This window comes from Medicago truncatula, chromosome 4, assembly GCF_003473485.1.
Source record: "Medicago truncatula cultivar Jemalong A17 chromosome 4, MtrunA17r5.0-ANR, whole genome shotgun sequence".
NCBI lineage: Eukaryota > Viridiplantae > Streptophyta > Magnoliopsida > Fabales > Fabaceae > Medicago > Medicago truncatula.
The window spans coordinates 9,712,686-9,728,859 of record NC_053045.1 but is presented as its reverse complement, the minus strand read 5'-3'; the positions used below and the strand labels follow the sequence as shown (position 1 = coordinate 9,728,859).

Sequence of the window (16,174 nt, the reverse complement as noted above, 5' to 3'; positions counted from 1 at the left end):
TTTATTACATGTTTTTTTTTCATGTGTAGAGGCAATGTTCCTTCAATAGGTTGCTTTTTAATCTATGCTTGGTCGTATTATGTTAGGCGTAGTTAAATTCATTAGTAATTAACATAATATACGTCCTACATGTTCATAAATATTTAATTGTGCTTTATATTCGTACATAACTTTACGATGGTATAATTGTTTTCCCCTTTACGCATACAAAAGGTGAAAAAAATAATACAATTATTTACAGAAAATTAAAGGAACCTAAAGTTTGTAAAATTACATTCAATTTTATTGATTATTATTTTTATCACATGATGTCCTTCTATGTGTGTTAAATGAACAAAAGTAAAACATTGATATATTTAAGAGACATTTAGTAATAATTCTAAAATTCTGAAGAGCTTTTAAAATTTTATAATTCTTAAACTATTTAATTATTTCTACAAGAGCATGAACTTTACTATACACTATAAATAGATCAAGTCATTTACTATTCTTTGGATGCAAATAGGAAGAAAAAAAATGGGTGAAACTCCGAAGTTAGTTTATGTTATAATTTTATTTCTTTCTATATTTCTTTGCACTAATTCTTCTTTTAGTCAGATGATTAATTTTAGGGGTTGTAAAAGAGATAAAGATTGTCCACAATTTCGAGGAGTTAATATTAGGTGTCGTAGTGGCTTTTGTACACCGATAGACAGTTAAAGATTATGTTTCTCTAGTAAGAGAACTGTTCAATATACCTTATGCTAGAATATTCCACTTGTTGTCATTTAGTTTTTGTTCATGCATTCAATAATTATTATTTTCTTCTTATGTTTTTCCTAGTTTTAAGAACCTTGAAGTTATGACTTTGTATTATAAGATGATGAAAATGAAACGAGGAAGCAAAGAGTTTTATTTATAGGATCTCCTTGGAACTAATTAGTTGTTCTTCCTTCTAAGAGTACTAATCAGATTCCTTGGAACTTATGAAATCGTTGGAACAATGTCAAGGTAATTCTCCAGGGCCTCAAATGTATTATCTCACATATATATAGAGAAGGAAACCAAGTAGCTGACACATTGGCTAATCATGGTTTATCTCTTGATTCTATTCACTTTTGGAATGATGTACCAGAGTACACTAGGGCCAGTTACTTTAGGAATAAAGATGGCTGGTCCAATTTCAGATTTTCTTATTAGTTTGGAAGTTTCGGCCTAGTCCCCTTCCCTTTGTATTTCTGTTCTCTTTTTAATGAATTTTAGGTTGGTTTGCATCTATGCATCCAGCTTTTTTGGCTTAAATTTATTTTTATAGGATCTCCTTGTCTCGTAAATTTTGAGATATCACCATGGTTTGCAATCCGGACACATCACACCTATAATAATAAGTTTAATAGTTATGTTGAAATTGGTGAAGTGCATTGAAAATATCACAAGTTCAACATCGCCAAAATTGAAATTGAAGACTTTGTTCACTTTTAGGTATAATGTAGGTAGAAAAAATCTATAAAAAAAGGTTAGTTTTTAAGTGTGTTTACTAGTTTTAAGTCAAAACCATCTTGTCTAAAATCGAAAACAATACTATGTTTAAACAAAATTTTGAAAGATGATGATAAATCTGGCAAATGCACCAACTGCTTAAGTAATTTAGTAGTAAGATAATCGTCTCCGCAAGGATTATTCTGTGACGAGAATGTTCTATAAGAGACATGAAAAACTTTTCTCAATGTCGAAATTGCTTTGCTTTATTTCTATTCTTATCTTGAATAGTGATGGGAAACTCTTGAATCGTCCTAAGTATTTTACTATAGAATCTCCATGCATATAATATTGAAGTTTCATCTTTGATAATTCTCCAATCAATATCATTAATGAATAACTTTATGAATAATTCAATATTCATGAATTGGTTTCACTTCAAAATTGATCCTAATCAATTTGATGAAATAACAAGAATAATTTCGAGTGTAATAAACATCTTCATCATGAGAACATTCTTCCATCAAACACAATGCTAAACAACTTTGTGAGTTGTAGGTTGCTATAAGATTCAAATGCATCATATAGTTTTGGTTCATGCCTAAAGTTTATATGTAGAATCTTTTCAAAAAAATAATACAGCTGAGTTAAGAGTTGTTCCAATATCAAGACAAAGCATTCCATAATCCATACTATCAGTTAAGTTTGCATTGTATGCTACCTAAGGCTATCCCGTGTTCTAAATGAGTTAACACACACGGTTATGCATGTAAAAATTGGAAAGAAACTCTTTTAGAATCTAAATAAAATAAAATAATCGAAGGATCTTCAAATTAAAATGGTAAGCATAGATATAAAAACAGATTATTCAAAGCCTTTCCCACGAATGAGTTAACACATACGATAGTTTAGGCTTAATTACTCTTTTGGTCCCCTAACTTATTTTTTGGTTTCGCTTTGGTCCCTTAACTATTAACAGTTTCGTTTCGGTCCCATAACTTATTTTTTAATTTCGTTTTGGTCCCTTAACTTATTTTTGGGTTTCATTTTGGTCCCTTAACTCTAATACATTCATCCTAAAATAAAGGACCAAAGTGGTTGACGTAGGAAGAGTTAAGGTACCAAAACGTAGGAAGGTGGAGTATGTTTGTGATTACTAAAATACTTATTTATAGTTCATTTGGCCATTCATAAGATCATAGGAAAAACTTTTTATAACATGTTTTTCTTCATGTGTTGAGGCAATGTTCCTTCAATAGATTACTTTTTAATCTATGCTTTGTCATATTAATTATGTGAGGCGTAGTTAACTTCATTAGTAATTAACATAACATATGTCCTACTTGTTCAAAAATATTTAATTCTGCTTTATATTCGTACATAACTTTACGATGGTAATTGTTTTCCCCTTTATCCTCACGAAAGGCTAAAAAAAATACAATTATTTACAGAAAAAAGTAAACTAAAGTTCGTAAGATTGTATTTAATTATATTGATTATTATTTTTATCACATGAAGTCGTTTTATGTGTGCCAATTGAAAAAAAAAAACACATTGATATATTTAAGAGATATTTACTAATAATTTTAAAATTATGAAGAGCTTTAAAAAATTTATAATGCTTATTTAATTATTCCTACAAAAAGGTGAATTATGTTTGTGATTACTAAAAAACTTATTTATAGTTTGTTTGGTCATTCATAAGATTATAGGAAAAACTTTTTGTACCATGTTTTTGTTCATGTATTGAGGCAATGTTCCTTTAATAGGTTGCTTTTGAATCTATGTTTGGTTGTATTATGTCAGGCGTAGTTAACTTCATTAGTAATTAACATAACATATGTCCTACTTGATCATAAATATTTAATTGTGCTTTATATTCGTACATAATTTTACGATGGTAGAATTGTTATCACATTTTCCCTTACGAAAGGATAAATAAAAATAATAATCCAATTATTTACAGGAAAAAAGTAATCTAAAGTTTGTAAAATTGCATTCAATTTTATTGATTATTATTTTTATCACATGAAGTCCTTTAATGTGCGCTAAATGAAAAATAATAACACATTGATATATTTAAGAGATATTTACTAATAATTCTAAAATTATGAAGAGCATTTAAAAATTTATAATGCTTAAACTATTTAATTATTTCTACAACAAGGTGGAGTATGTTTGTGATTGTTAAAAAACTTATTTATTGTTCATTTGGCCATTCATAAGATTATAGGAAAAACTTTTTATAACATGTTTTTGTTCATGTGTTGAGGCAATGTTCCTTCAAAATGTTGCTTTTTAATCTATGCTTGGTCGTATTATGTAAGGCGTAGTTAACTTCATTAGTAATTAAGATAACATACGTCCTACTTGTTCATAAATATTTAATTGTGCTTTCTATTCGTACATAATTTTATAATGGTATAATTGTTTTCCCCTTTACCCTTACGAAAGGTTAAAAAAAAATAGAATTATTTACAGGAAAAGTAAACTAAAGTTTGTAAAATTTTATTCAATTATATTAATTATTATTTTTATCACATGAAGTCCTTTAATGTGTGCTAAATGAGCAAAAATAACACATTGATATATTTAAGTGATATTTATTAATAATTCTAAAATTATGAAGAGCCTTTAAAAATTTATAATGCTTAAACTATTTAATTATTTCTACAACAAGGTGGAGTATGTTTGTGATTTCTAAAAAACGTATTTATAGTTCATTTGGCCATTCATAAGATTATAAGGAAATATTTTTATTACATATTTTTTTTTCATGTGTAGAGGCAATGTTCCTTCAATAGGTTGCTTTTTAATCTATGCTTGGTCGTATTATGTTAGGCGTAGTTAAATTCATTAGTAATTAACATAATATACGTCCTACATGTTCATAAATATTTAATTGTGCTTTATATTCGTACATAACTTTACGATGGTATAATTGTTTTCCCCTTTACGCATACAAAAGGTGAAAAAAATAATACAATTATTTACAGAAAATTAAAGTAACCTAAAGTTTGTAAAATTACATTCAATTTTATTGATTAGTATTTTTATCACATGATGTCCTTCTATGTGTGTTAAATGAACAAAAGTAAAACATTGATATATTTAAGAGACATTTAGTAATAATTCTAAAATTCTGAAGAGCTTTTAAAATTTTATAATTCTTAAACTATTTAATTATTTCTACAAGAGCATGAACTTTACTATACACTATAAATAGATCAAGTCATTTACTATTTTTTGGATGCAAATAGGAAGAAAAAAAATGGGTGAAACTCCGAAGTTAGTTTATGTTATAATTTTATTTCTTTCTATATTTCTTTGCACTAATTCTTCTTTTAGTCAGATGATTAATTTTAGTGGTTGTAAAAGAGATAAAGATTGTCCACAATTTCGAGGAGTTAATATTAGGTGTCGTAGTGGCTTTTGTACACCGATAGACAGTTAAAGATTCTGTTTCTCTAGTAAGAGAACTGTTCAATATACCTTATGCTAGAATATTCCACTTGTTGTCATTTAGTTTTTGTTCATGCATTCAATAATTATTATTTTCTTCTTATGTTTTTCCTAGTTTTAAGAACCTTGAAGTTATGACTTTGTATTATAAGATGATGAAAATGAAACGAGGAAGCAAAGAGTTTTATTTATAGGATATCCTTGGAACTAATTAGTTGTTCTTCCTTCTAAGAGTACTAATCAGATTCCTTGGAACTTATGAAATCGTTGGAACAATGTCAAGGTAATTCTCCAGGGCCTCAAATGTATTATCTCACATATATACAGAGAAGGAAACCAAGTAGCTGACACATTGGCTAATCATGGTTTATCTCTTGATTCTATTCACTTTTGGAATGATGTACCAGAGTTCACTAGGGCCAGTTACTTTAGGAATAAAGATGGCTGGTCCAATTTCAGATTTTCTTATTAGTTTGGAAGTTTCGGCCTAGTCCCCTTCCCTTTGTATTTCTGTTCTCTTTTTAATGAATTTTAGGTTGGTTTGCATCTATGCATCCAGCTTTTTTGGCTTAAATTTATTTTTATAGGATCTCCTTGTCTCGTAAATTTTGAGATATCACCATGGTTTGCAATCCGGACACATCACACCTATAATAATAAGTTTAATAGTTATGTTGAAATTGGTGAAGTGCATTGAAAATATCACAAGTTCAACATCGCCAAAATTGAAATTGAAGACTTTGTTCACTTTTAGGTATAATGTAGGTAGAAAAAATCTATAAAAAAAGGTTAGTTTTTAAGTGTGTTTACTAGTTTTAAGTCAAAACCATCTTGTCTAAAATCGAAAACAATACTATGTTTAAACAAAATTTTGAAAGATGATGATAAATCTGGCAAATGCACCAACTGCTTAAGTAATTTAGTAGTAAGATAATCGTCTCCGCAAGGATTATTCTGTGACGAGAATGTTCTATAAGAGACATGAAAAACTTTTCTCAATGTCGAAATTGCTTTGCTTTATTTCTATTCTTATCTTGAATAGTGATGGGAAACTCTTGAATCGTCCTAAGTATTTTACTATAGAATCTCCATGCATATAATATTGAAGTTTCATCTTTGATAATTCTCCAATCAATATCATTAATGAATAACTTTATGAATAATTCAATATTCATGAATTGGTTTCACTTCAAAATTGATCCTAATCAATTTGATGAAATAACAAGAATAATTTCGAGTGTAATAAACATCTTCATCATGAGAACATTCTTCCATCAAACACAATGCTAAACAACTTTGTGAGTTGTAGGTTGCTATAAGATTCAAATGCATCATATAGTTTTGGTTCATGCCTAAAGTTTATATGTAGAATCTTTTCAAAAAAATAATACAGCTGAGTTCAGAGTTGTTCCAATATCAAGACAAAGCATTCCATAATCCATACTATCAGTTAAGTTTGCATTGTATGCTACCTAAGGCTATCCCGTGTTCTAAATGAGTTAACACACACGGTTATGCATGTAAAAATTGGAAAGAAACTCTTTTAGAATCTAAATAAAATAAAATAATCGAAGGATCTTCAAATTAAAATGGTAAGCATAGATATAAAAACAGATTATTCAAAGCCTTTCCCACGAATGAGTTAACACATACGATAGTTTAGGCTTAATTACTCTTTTGGTCCCCTAACTTATTTTTTGGTTTCGCTTTGGTCTCTTAACTATTAAAAGTTTCGTTTCGGTCCCATAACTTATTTTTTAATTTCGTTTTGGTCCCTTAACTTATTTTTTGGTTTTATTTTGGTCCCTTAACTCAAATACATTCATCCTAAAATAAAGGACCAAAGTGGTTGACGTAGGAAGAGTTAAGGTACCAAAACGTAGGAAGGTGGAGTATGTTTGTGATTACTAAAATACTTATTTATAGTTCATTTGGCCATTCATAAGATCATAGGAAAAACTTTTTATAACATGTTTTTCTTCATGTGTTGAGGCAATGTTCCTTCAATAGATTGCTTTTTAATCTATGCTTTGTCATATTAATTATGTGAGGCGTAGTTAACTTCATTAGTAATTAACATAACATATGTCCTACTTGTTCAAAAATATTTAATTCTGCTTTATATTCGTACATAACTTTACGATGGTAATTGTTTTCCCCTTTATCCTCACGAAAGGCTAAAAAAAATACAATTATTTACAGAAAAAAGTAAACTAAAGTTCGTAAGATTGTATTTAATTATATTGATTATTATTTTTATCACATGAAGTCGTTTTATGTGTGCCAATTGAAAAAAAAAAAAAAAACACATTGATATATTTAAGAGATATTTACTAATAATTTTAAAATTATGAAGAGCTTTAAAAAATTTATAATGCTTATTTAATTATTCCTACAAAAAGGTGAATTATGTTTGTGATTACTAAAAAACTTATTTATAGTTTGTTTGGTCATTCATAAGATTATAGGAAAAACTTTTTGTACCATGTTTTTGTTCATGTATTGAGGCAATGTTCCTTTAATAGGTTGCTTTTGAATCTATGTTTGGTTGTATTATGTCAGGCGTAGTTAACTTCATTAGTAATTAACATAACATATGTCCTACTTGATCATAAATATTTAATTGTGCTTTATATTCGTACATAATTTTACGATGGTAGAATTGTTATCACATTTTCCCTTACGAAAGGATAAATAAAAATAATAATCCAATTATTTACAGGAAAAAAGTAATCTAAAGTTTGTAAAATTGCATTCAATTTTATTGATTATTATTTTTATCACATGAAGTCCTTTAATGTGCGCTAAATGAAAAATAATAACACATTGATATATTTAAGAGATATTTACTAATAATTCTAAAATTATGAAGAGCATTTAAAAATTTATAATGCTTAAACTATTTAATTATTTCTACAACAAGGTGGAGTATGTTTGTGATTGTTAAAAAACTTATTTATTGTTCATTTGGCCATTCATAAGATTATAGGAAAAACTTTTTATAACATGTTTTTGTTCATGTGTTGAGGCAATGTTCCTTCAAAATGTTGCTTTTTAATCTATGCTTGGTCGTATTATGTAAGGCGTAGTTAACTTCATTAGTAATTAAGATAACATACGTCCTACTTGTTCATAAATATTTAATTGTGCTTTCTATTCGTACATAATTTTATAATGGTATAATTGTTTTCCCCTTTACCCTTACGAAAGGTTAAAAAAAATAGAATTATTTACAGGAAAAGTAAACTAAAGTTTGTAAAATTGTATTCAATTATCTTAATTATTATTTTTATCACATGAAGTCCTTTAATGTGTGCTAAATGAGCAAAAATAACACATTGATATATTTAAGTGATATTTATTAATAATTCTAAAATTATGAAGAGCCTTTAAAAATTTATAATGCTTAAACTATTTAATTATTTCTACAACAAGGTGGAGTATGTTTGTGATTTCTAAAAAACGTATTTATAGTTCATTTGGCCATTCATAAGATTATAAGGAAATATTTTTATTACATATTTTTTTTTCATGTGTAGAGGCAATGTTCCTTCAATAGGTTGCTTTTTAATCTATGCTTGGTCGTATTATGTTAGGCGTAGTTAAATTCATTAGTAATTAACATAATATACGTCCTACATGTTCATAAATATTTAATTGTGCTTTATATTCGTACATAACTTTACGATGGTATAATTGTTTTCCCCTTTACGCATACAAAAGGTGAAAAAAATAATACAATTATTTACAGAAAATTAAAGTAACCTAAAGTTTGTAAAATTACATTCAATTTTATTGATTAGTATTTTTATCACATGATGTCCTTCTATGTGTGTTAAATGAACAAAAGTAAAACATTGATATATTTAAGAGACATTTAGTAATAATTCTAAAATTCTGAAGAGCTTTTAAAATTTTATAATTCTTAAACTATTTAATTATTTCTACAAGAGCATGAACTTTACTATACACTATAAATAGATCAAGTCATTTACTATTTTTTGGATGCAAATAGGAAGAAAAAAAATGGGTGAAACTCCGAAGTTAGTTTATGTTATAATTTTATTTCTTTCTATATTTCTTTGCACTAATTCTTCTTTTAGTCAGATGATTAATTTTAGTGGTTGTAAAAGAGATAAAGATTGTCCACAATTTCGAGGAGTTAATATTAGGTGTCGTAGTGGCTTTTGTACACCGATAGACAGTTAAAGATTCTGTTTCTCTAGTAAGAGAACTGTTCAATATACCTTATGCTAGAATATTCCACTTGTTGTCATTTAGTTTTTGTTCATGCATTCAATAATTATTATTTTCTTCTTATGTTTTTCCTAGTTTTAAGAACCTTGAAGTTATGACTTTGTATTATAAGATGATGAAAATGAAACGAGGAAGCAAAGAGTTTTATTTATAGGATATCCTTGGAACTAATTAGTTGTTCTTCCTTCTAAGAGTACTAATCAGATTCCTTGGAACTTATGAAATCGTTGGAACAATGTCAAGGTAATTCTCCAGGGCCTCAAATGTATTATCTCACATATATACAGAGAAGGAAACCAAGTAGCTGACACATTGGCTAATCATGGTTTATCTCTTGATTCTATTCACTTTTGGAATGATGTACCAGAGTTCACTAGGGCCAGTTACTTTAGGAATAAAGATGGCTGGTCCAATTTCAGATTTTCTTATTAGTTTGGAAGTTTCGGCCTAGTCCCCTTCCCTTTGTATTTCTGTTCTCTTTTTAATGAATTTTAGGTTGGTTTGCATCTATGCATCCAGCTTTTTTGGCTTAAATTTATTTTTATAGGATCTCCTTGTCTCGTAAATTTTGAGATATCACCATGGTTTGCAATCCGGACACATCACACCTATAATAATAAGTTTAATAGTTATGTTGAAATTGGTGAAGTGCATTGAAAATATCACAAGTTCAACATCGCCAAAATTGAAATTGAAGACTTTGTTCACTTTTAGGTATAATGTAGGTAGAAAAAATCTATAAAAAAAGGTTAGTTTTTAAGTGTGTTTACTAGTTTTAAGTCAAAACCATCTTGTCTAAAATCGAAAACAATACTATGTTTAAACAAAATTTTGAAAGATGATGATAAATCTGGTAAATGCACCAACTGCTTAAGTAATTTAGTAGTAAGATAATCGTCTCCGCAAGGATTATTCTGTGACGAGAATGTTCTATAAGAGACATGAAAAACTTTTCTCAATGTCGAAATTGCTTTGCTTTATTTCTATTCTTATCTTGAATAGTGATGGGAAACTCTTGAATCGTCCTAAGTATTTTACTATAGAATCTCCATGCATATAATATTGAAGTTTCATCTTTGATAATTCTCCAATCAATATCATTAATGAATAACTTTATGAATAATTCAATATTCATGAATTGGTTTCACTTCAAAATTGATCCTAATCAATTTGATGAAATAACAAGAATAATTTCGAGTGTAATAAACATCTTCATCATGAGAACATTCTTCCATCAAACACAATGCTAAACAACTTTGTGAGTTGTAGGTTGCTATAAGATTCAAATGCATCATATAGTTTTGGTTCATGCCTAAAGTTTATATGTAGAATCTTTTCAAAAAAATAATACAGCTGAGTTCAGAGTTGTTCCAATATCAAGACAAAGCATTCCATAATCCATACTATCAGTTAAGTTTGCATTGTATGCTACCTAAGGCTATCCCGTGTTCTAAATGAGTTAACACACACGGTTATGCATGTAAAAATTGGAAAGAAACTCTTTTAGAATCTAAATAAAATAAAATAATCGAAGGATCTTCAAATTAAAATGGTAAGCATAGATATAAAAACAGATTATTCAAAGCCTTTCCCACGAATGAGTTAACACATACGATAGTTTAGGCTTAATTACTCTTTTGGTCCCCTAACTTATTTTTTGGTTTCGCTTTGGTCCCTTAACTATTAACAGTTTCGTTTCGGTCCCATAACTTATTTTTTAATTTCGTTTTGGTCCCTTAACTTATTTTTTGGTTTTATTTTGGTCCCTTAACTCAAATACATTCATCCTAAAATAAAGGACCAAAGTGGTTGACGTAGGAAGAGTTAAGGTACCAAAACGTAGGAAGGTGGAGTATGTTTGTGATTACTAAAATACTTATTTATAGTTCATTTGGCCGTTCATAAGATCATAGGAAAAACTTTTTATAACATGTTTTTGTTCATGTGTTGAGGCAATGTTCCTTCAATAGATTGCTTTTTAATCTATGCTTTGTCATATTAATTATGTGAGGCGTAGTTAACTTCATTAGTAATTAACATAACATATGTCCTACTTGATCGTAAATATTTAATTTTGCTTTATATTCGTACATAATTTTACGATGGTAGAATTGTTATCCCATTTTCCCTTACGAAAGGATAAAATAAAATAATAATACAATTATTTACAGGAAAAAGTAATCTAAAGTTTGTAAAATTGCATTCAATTTTATTGATTATTATTTTTATCACATGAAGTCCTTTAATGTGTGCTAAATGAAAAATAATAACACATTGATATATTTAAGAGATATTTACTAATAATTCTAAAATTATGAAGAGCATTTAAAAATTTATAATGCTTAAACTATTTAATTATTTCTACAACAAGGTTGAGTATGTTTGTGATTGTTAAAAAACTTATTTATTGTTCATTTGGTCATTCATAAGATTATAGGAAAAACTTTTTATAACATGTTTTTGTTCATGTGTTGAGGCAATGTTCCTTCAATATGTTGCTTTTTAATCTATGCTTGGTCGTATTATGTAAGGCGTAGTTAACTTCATTAGTAATTAAGATAACATATGTCCTACTTGTTCATAAATATTTAATTGTGCTTTCTATTCGTACATAATTTTACGATGGTATAATTGTTTTCCCCTTTACCCTTACGAAAGGTTAAAAAAAATACAATTATTTACAGGAAAAAGTAAACTAAAGTTTGTAAAATTGTATTCAATTATATTAATTATTATTTTTATTACATGAAGTCCTTTAATGTGTGCTAAATGAACAAAAATAGCACATTGATATATTTAAGAGATATTTACTAATAATTCTAAAATTATGAAGAGCCTTTAAAAATTTATAATGCTTAAACTATTTAATTATTTCTACAACAAGGTGGAGTATGTTTGTGATTGCTAAAAAACGTATTTATAGTTCATTTGGCCATTCATAAGATGTATAAGAAAATATTTTTATTACATGTTTTTTTTTTCATGTGCAGAGGCAATATTACTTCAATAAGTTGCTTTTTAATCTATGCTTGATCGTATTATGTTAGGCGTAGTTAACTTCATTAGTAATTAACATAATATACGTCCTACATGTTCATAAATATTTAATTGTGCTTTATATTCGTACATATGTAACAAATTTAATTGTTCATAAATGTTTACAAGGGAGTTTGGGTATTAAATTTCTACATATGTAACATTGAGTGATCCAAACGGAAACGAACATGAAGTTATGATAGAGAAGAGGTATTTTCCTGTTATGATATTTCATATTTTGTCTAAATTATTAAGGGTTGACATATCAGTCACTTTTTTGGATCCAAATTTGTATTGCAATTTTTTGGATTGGCTTTAGTTAAGTAGGTTTTGTTTTTAAGCTTGAATCTGCTTATGTTCAGTAATACTAAGGCCCCGTTTGGTTTGAGCTTATTTTAGGCTTATGAAAAATAACTTATGTAAATAAATAAGTTTTTATTTTAATTTATAAGCTCTCGCTAACGAAAATCACATCTTCATAACCTGTTTTTCCATAAAATAGCTTGAAAACTTATAAATAATACATAAAAACTTATTTATTTGCATAAGTTATTTTATATAAACTCTAAAATAAGCTAATCCAAACGGACCCTAAGTGCCGTATTGAGTTAATGTATTTTCCTAAGCCACCCTATTAAAAAATTGTGTATCCAATCCCGTGGCGAAGTCCGCGTAATTTTCCAAATTCATATTAACTCAATTATATTGTTTTGTCAAAAAATTTGTGGGTATTTTACATCTATTCAATTTGTTTTTAACTGTATATGACCCGTGCGGCAGCACGGGTAGACGATCTAGTAGTGATGATTAGGAAAAGAACTAAGGAGAATTTAATGCTTGGATGATGGTGGGAAAATATTAGGTTAAAATTAATTTGTTCATTTTCTAATAAATAATTAAATAAAAAATCAACATTTGCCTTCAAACTTTGAGACCCATTTCACCTCTTACCCTCTCGACACCTCCACCGGCATCTTCCACTTCTCCTCCCCTGCAACCGTCAAACGTAACACCCATCGTCGATTGTTCGTCCTTCTCAACGTCCTTTCACGCTTCGTTCATCTTCCCAAAATCCTCATGCATGTCACCCCATTGGATCATTCGCTTGCTTAGTTTTATTGCGTCACGCCGAATCATCATTTCCGGTCTCCACTTTGTCATCTCAACCTTGATTCTATCTATCGACTTTTTTTGGTACGCCTGTTTTTTTATTTTGCTTTGTTTATGGTCCTTGATTTTGCTTTTATCATTTTGAGTAGCATAGTTTTAGTTTAATATCAAACTTATTCTTTCTACCTGCTTATCAAATAGTTTGAAGCTTTTCTTGAATAGTACTTTCAATTGCAAATGAGAGCTTCAACTTAATGTTTGTTTTTCATTCATCGTACCAAAGAAATGCTGATGATTATGGTAATGAATAATTAAGTTAGATATTGTTTTTTAATGGTTTAATGGGAGAAATGTGATTTGTGTTGCGATTTTTGGAAACTGGTGGAGGATCCGTATATTGATTTAGAGACTCACTTATGACATCGTTGAAAGCTTAGTGCCGGCAGGAAGCCGTGGGAAACTTTGGTGCGACAGTGACAACATAATCAAGCGGTAGCATAAAAGATTGAGTGACTGTTGACCAGATTTCTCAAATGCAGAATTAGAGGGAGAGAAGACGGTGACAAAAGGAGACTATTCAATCGTTTATGTGGGTGTGGATGCAATGTTCATTGGTTTCTAAAGGGATTTACATGTAAGTAGTTGGTGTTAACCCCTATTTTTTAAGTAATATATGGATTTTGTTTTATAAAAACTCATGCTACTGTATATCATTTTGAACATTTGATTTGATGTTTAAAGTATAAACATGTAAAGCAAAGATACCTTCTATGTTTACAAGGGAGTTTGGGTATCAAATTTCTACATATGTAACATTGAGTGATCCAAACGAAAACGAACATGAAGTTATGATAGAGAAGAGGTATTTTCCTGTTATGATATTTCATATTTTGTCTAAATTATTAAGTGTTGACATATCAGTCACTTTTTTGGATCCAAATTTGTATTGCAACTTTTTTGGATTGGCTTTAGTTAAGTATGTTTTGTTTTTAAGCTTGAATCTGCTTATGTTTAGTAATACTAAGTGCCGTATTGAGTTAATGTATTTTCCTAAGCCACCCTATTAAAAAATTGTGTATCCAATCCCGTGGCGAAGTCCGCGTAATTTTCCAAATTCATATTAACTCAATTATATTGTTTTGTCAAAGAATTTGTGGGTATTTTACATCTATTCAATTTGTTTTTAACTGTATATGACCCGTGCGGCAGCACGGGTAGACGATCTAGTAGTGATGATTAGGAAAAGAACTAAGGAGAATTTAATGCTTGGATGATGGAGGGAAAATATTAGGTTAATAGTGGGATATGATATTGCTTGACCAGACAAGCTTTAGTAAGAAAGATGAGAAAATTTGGTTAGGCCATTCATTATTTTATTTCATAAAAACATAAGAGGTAGAGAGAGAAAGTAGATCACAAGAGGAAAGAACAGGAAGCTAGAGGGAGAGCTTGAGGTTTGAAGAGCTAGGAGCTAAATTGAAGCCTAAGCCAGTGAGTTCAATGCTTGGATCATATATGGAAAATATTAGGTTAAAATTAGGGTATGATATTGCTTGACCAGACAAGCTTTAGTAAGAAAGATGAGAAAATTAGGTTAGGCCATTCATTATTTTATTTCATAAAAACATAAGAGGTAGAGAGAGAAAGTAGATCACAAGAGGAAAGAACAGGAAGCTAGAGGGAGAGTTTGAGGTTTGAAGAGCTAGGAGCTAAATTGAAGCCTAAGCTAGTGAGTTCAAGACCTAGAGGTAAGGAGGATAGCTCCTTTTTATAATTAAGTTATAATCTTCATCTTTTCAATTATGAGAATAGGTGGTTATGGTGAATTATGACTTTTTATGATTTTAAATGTTGAATTTCGTGCTCACGATTATGCGATAAATTTGAGTATATGAAATATTTTTAATTCTTGTCGTGGGTACTTAAATTTCATGGTATAACTATGTTGAAATGATAGCTTTGAAGTTTTAACTTAAATTGATGAAATGAAGATGTTGTTGTTGAAAATTGACAAGTTCATGAATGAATTATATGCTATGATTGTTGACGGGTATATGTTGGTGATGATGATTCAGGAATTAAGTGTGATATATGTGTTGTTGTGTGTAAGTTGTTGTTGTTGGAACCTTGATGAATTAAGTGAATTGAAGTATAAATTGTTTTGTATTGTCGTAAAAAGAGTCTAAATAGTGTATTTGAACCTTCGAAAATGATTTTTTATCGTTTTGGGTATGTTGGGGATCAAAATAAGAATTTTGGGGATGAACCAGAAGCTAAAATTGTGTTTTCTAGGTCATTTAATTGATTCAAGAAATTTTGAATCACATCATTCTGCATCTGGGCCGCTTTAAATCGACTCAGACAATTTTGAATCGTATCATGGTTTCTCTCTGACTTGTTTTGAATCGATTGAATATGATGTAAATAGATTCAGCCTTAGTTGTAAACATGAAAGTTTTATATATGGATGTTATATTTCTAATGGATTTGGTCTTACTTCAAAATGATTTCTACAACTTGATTTATGGTCAAATTAATACACGTATGTCATGTGTCACTTTTTCATGAAACTTTATTATAACTTTTTCACTAAACCATGAAACATATTCAAAATTAACATTGAGTTTATGGAAATATTTATAGTGAATAAATGAGTTTTTAATCATGAATTAGTGTTGTTTAGAAGTGTTTTAACTTAATTTTACTTGGAAATGAATTGAGTTTGAAACATGAAGAAAAAAGAGATGAACTTTGCAATTTTTGAGAACTAGTTGAACTCTGTGAAGTGAACTTGTTATGATTGATTAACTAAGATGTTAGATTATATGTAGGGAAGTCTTAATAGTATGCA

At 28.7% G+C, this 16,174-nt stretch overlaps 1 long non-coding RNA gene across 1 annotated transcript; it reads left to right on the top strand.

Annotated features, from left to right (window-relative positions):
* The first annotated feature begins 12,429 nt into the window (after positions 1 to 12,429).
* Positions 12,430 to 14,257, top strand: LOC120580132 (uncharacterized). The gene is made up of 2 exons (XR_005645762.1): positions 12,430 to 13,407; positions 13,761 to 14,257. It is a non-coding gene; the product is annotated as an uncharacterized lncRNA (long non-coding RNA).
* Positions 14,258 to 16,174: the final 1,917 nt, after the last annotated feature.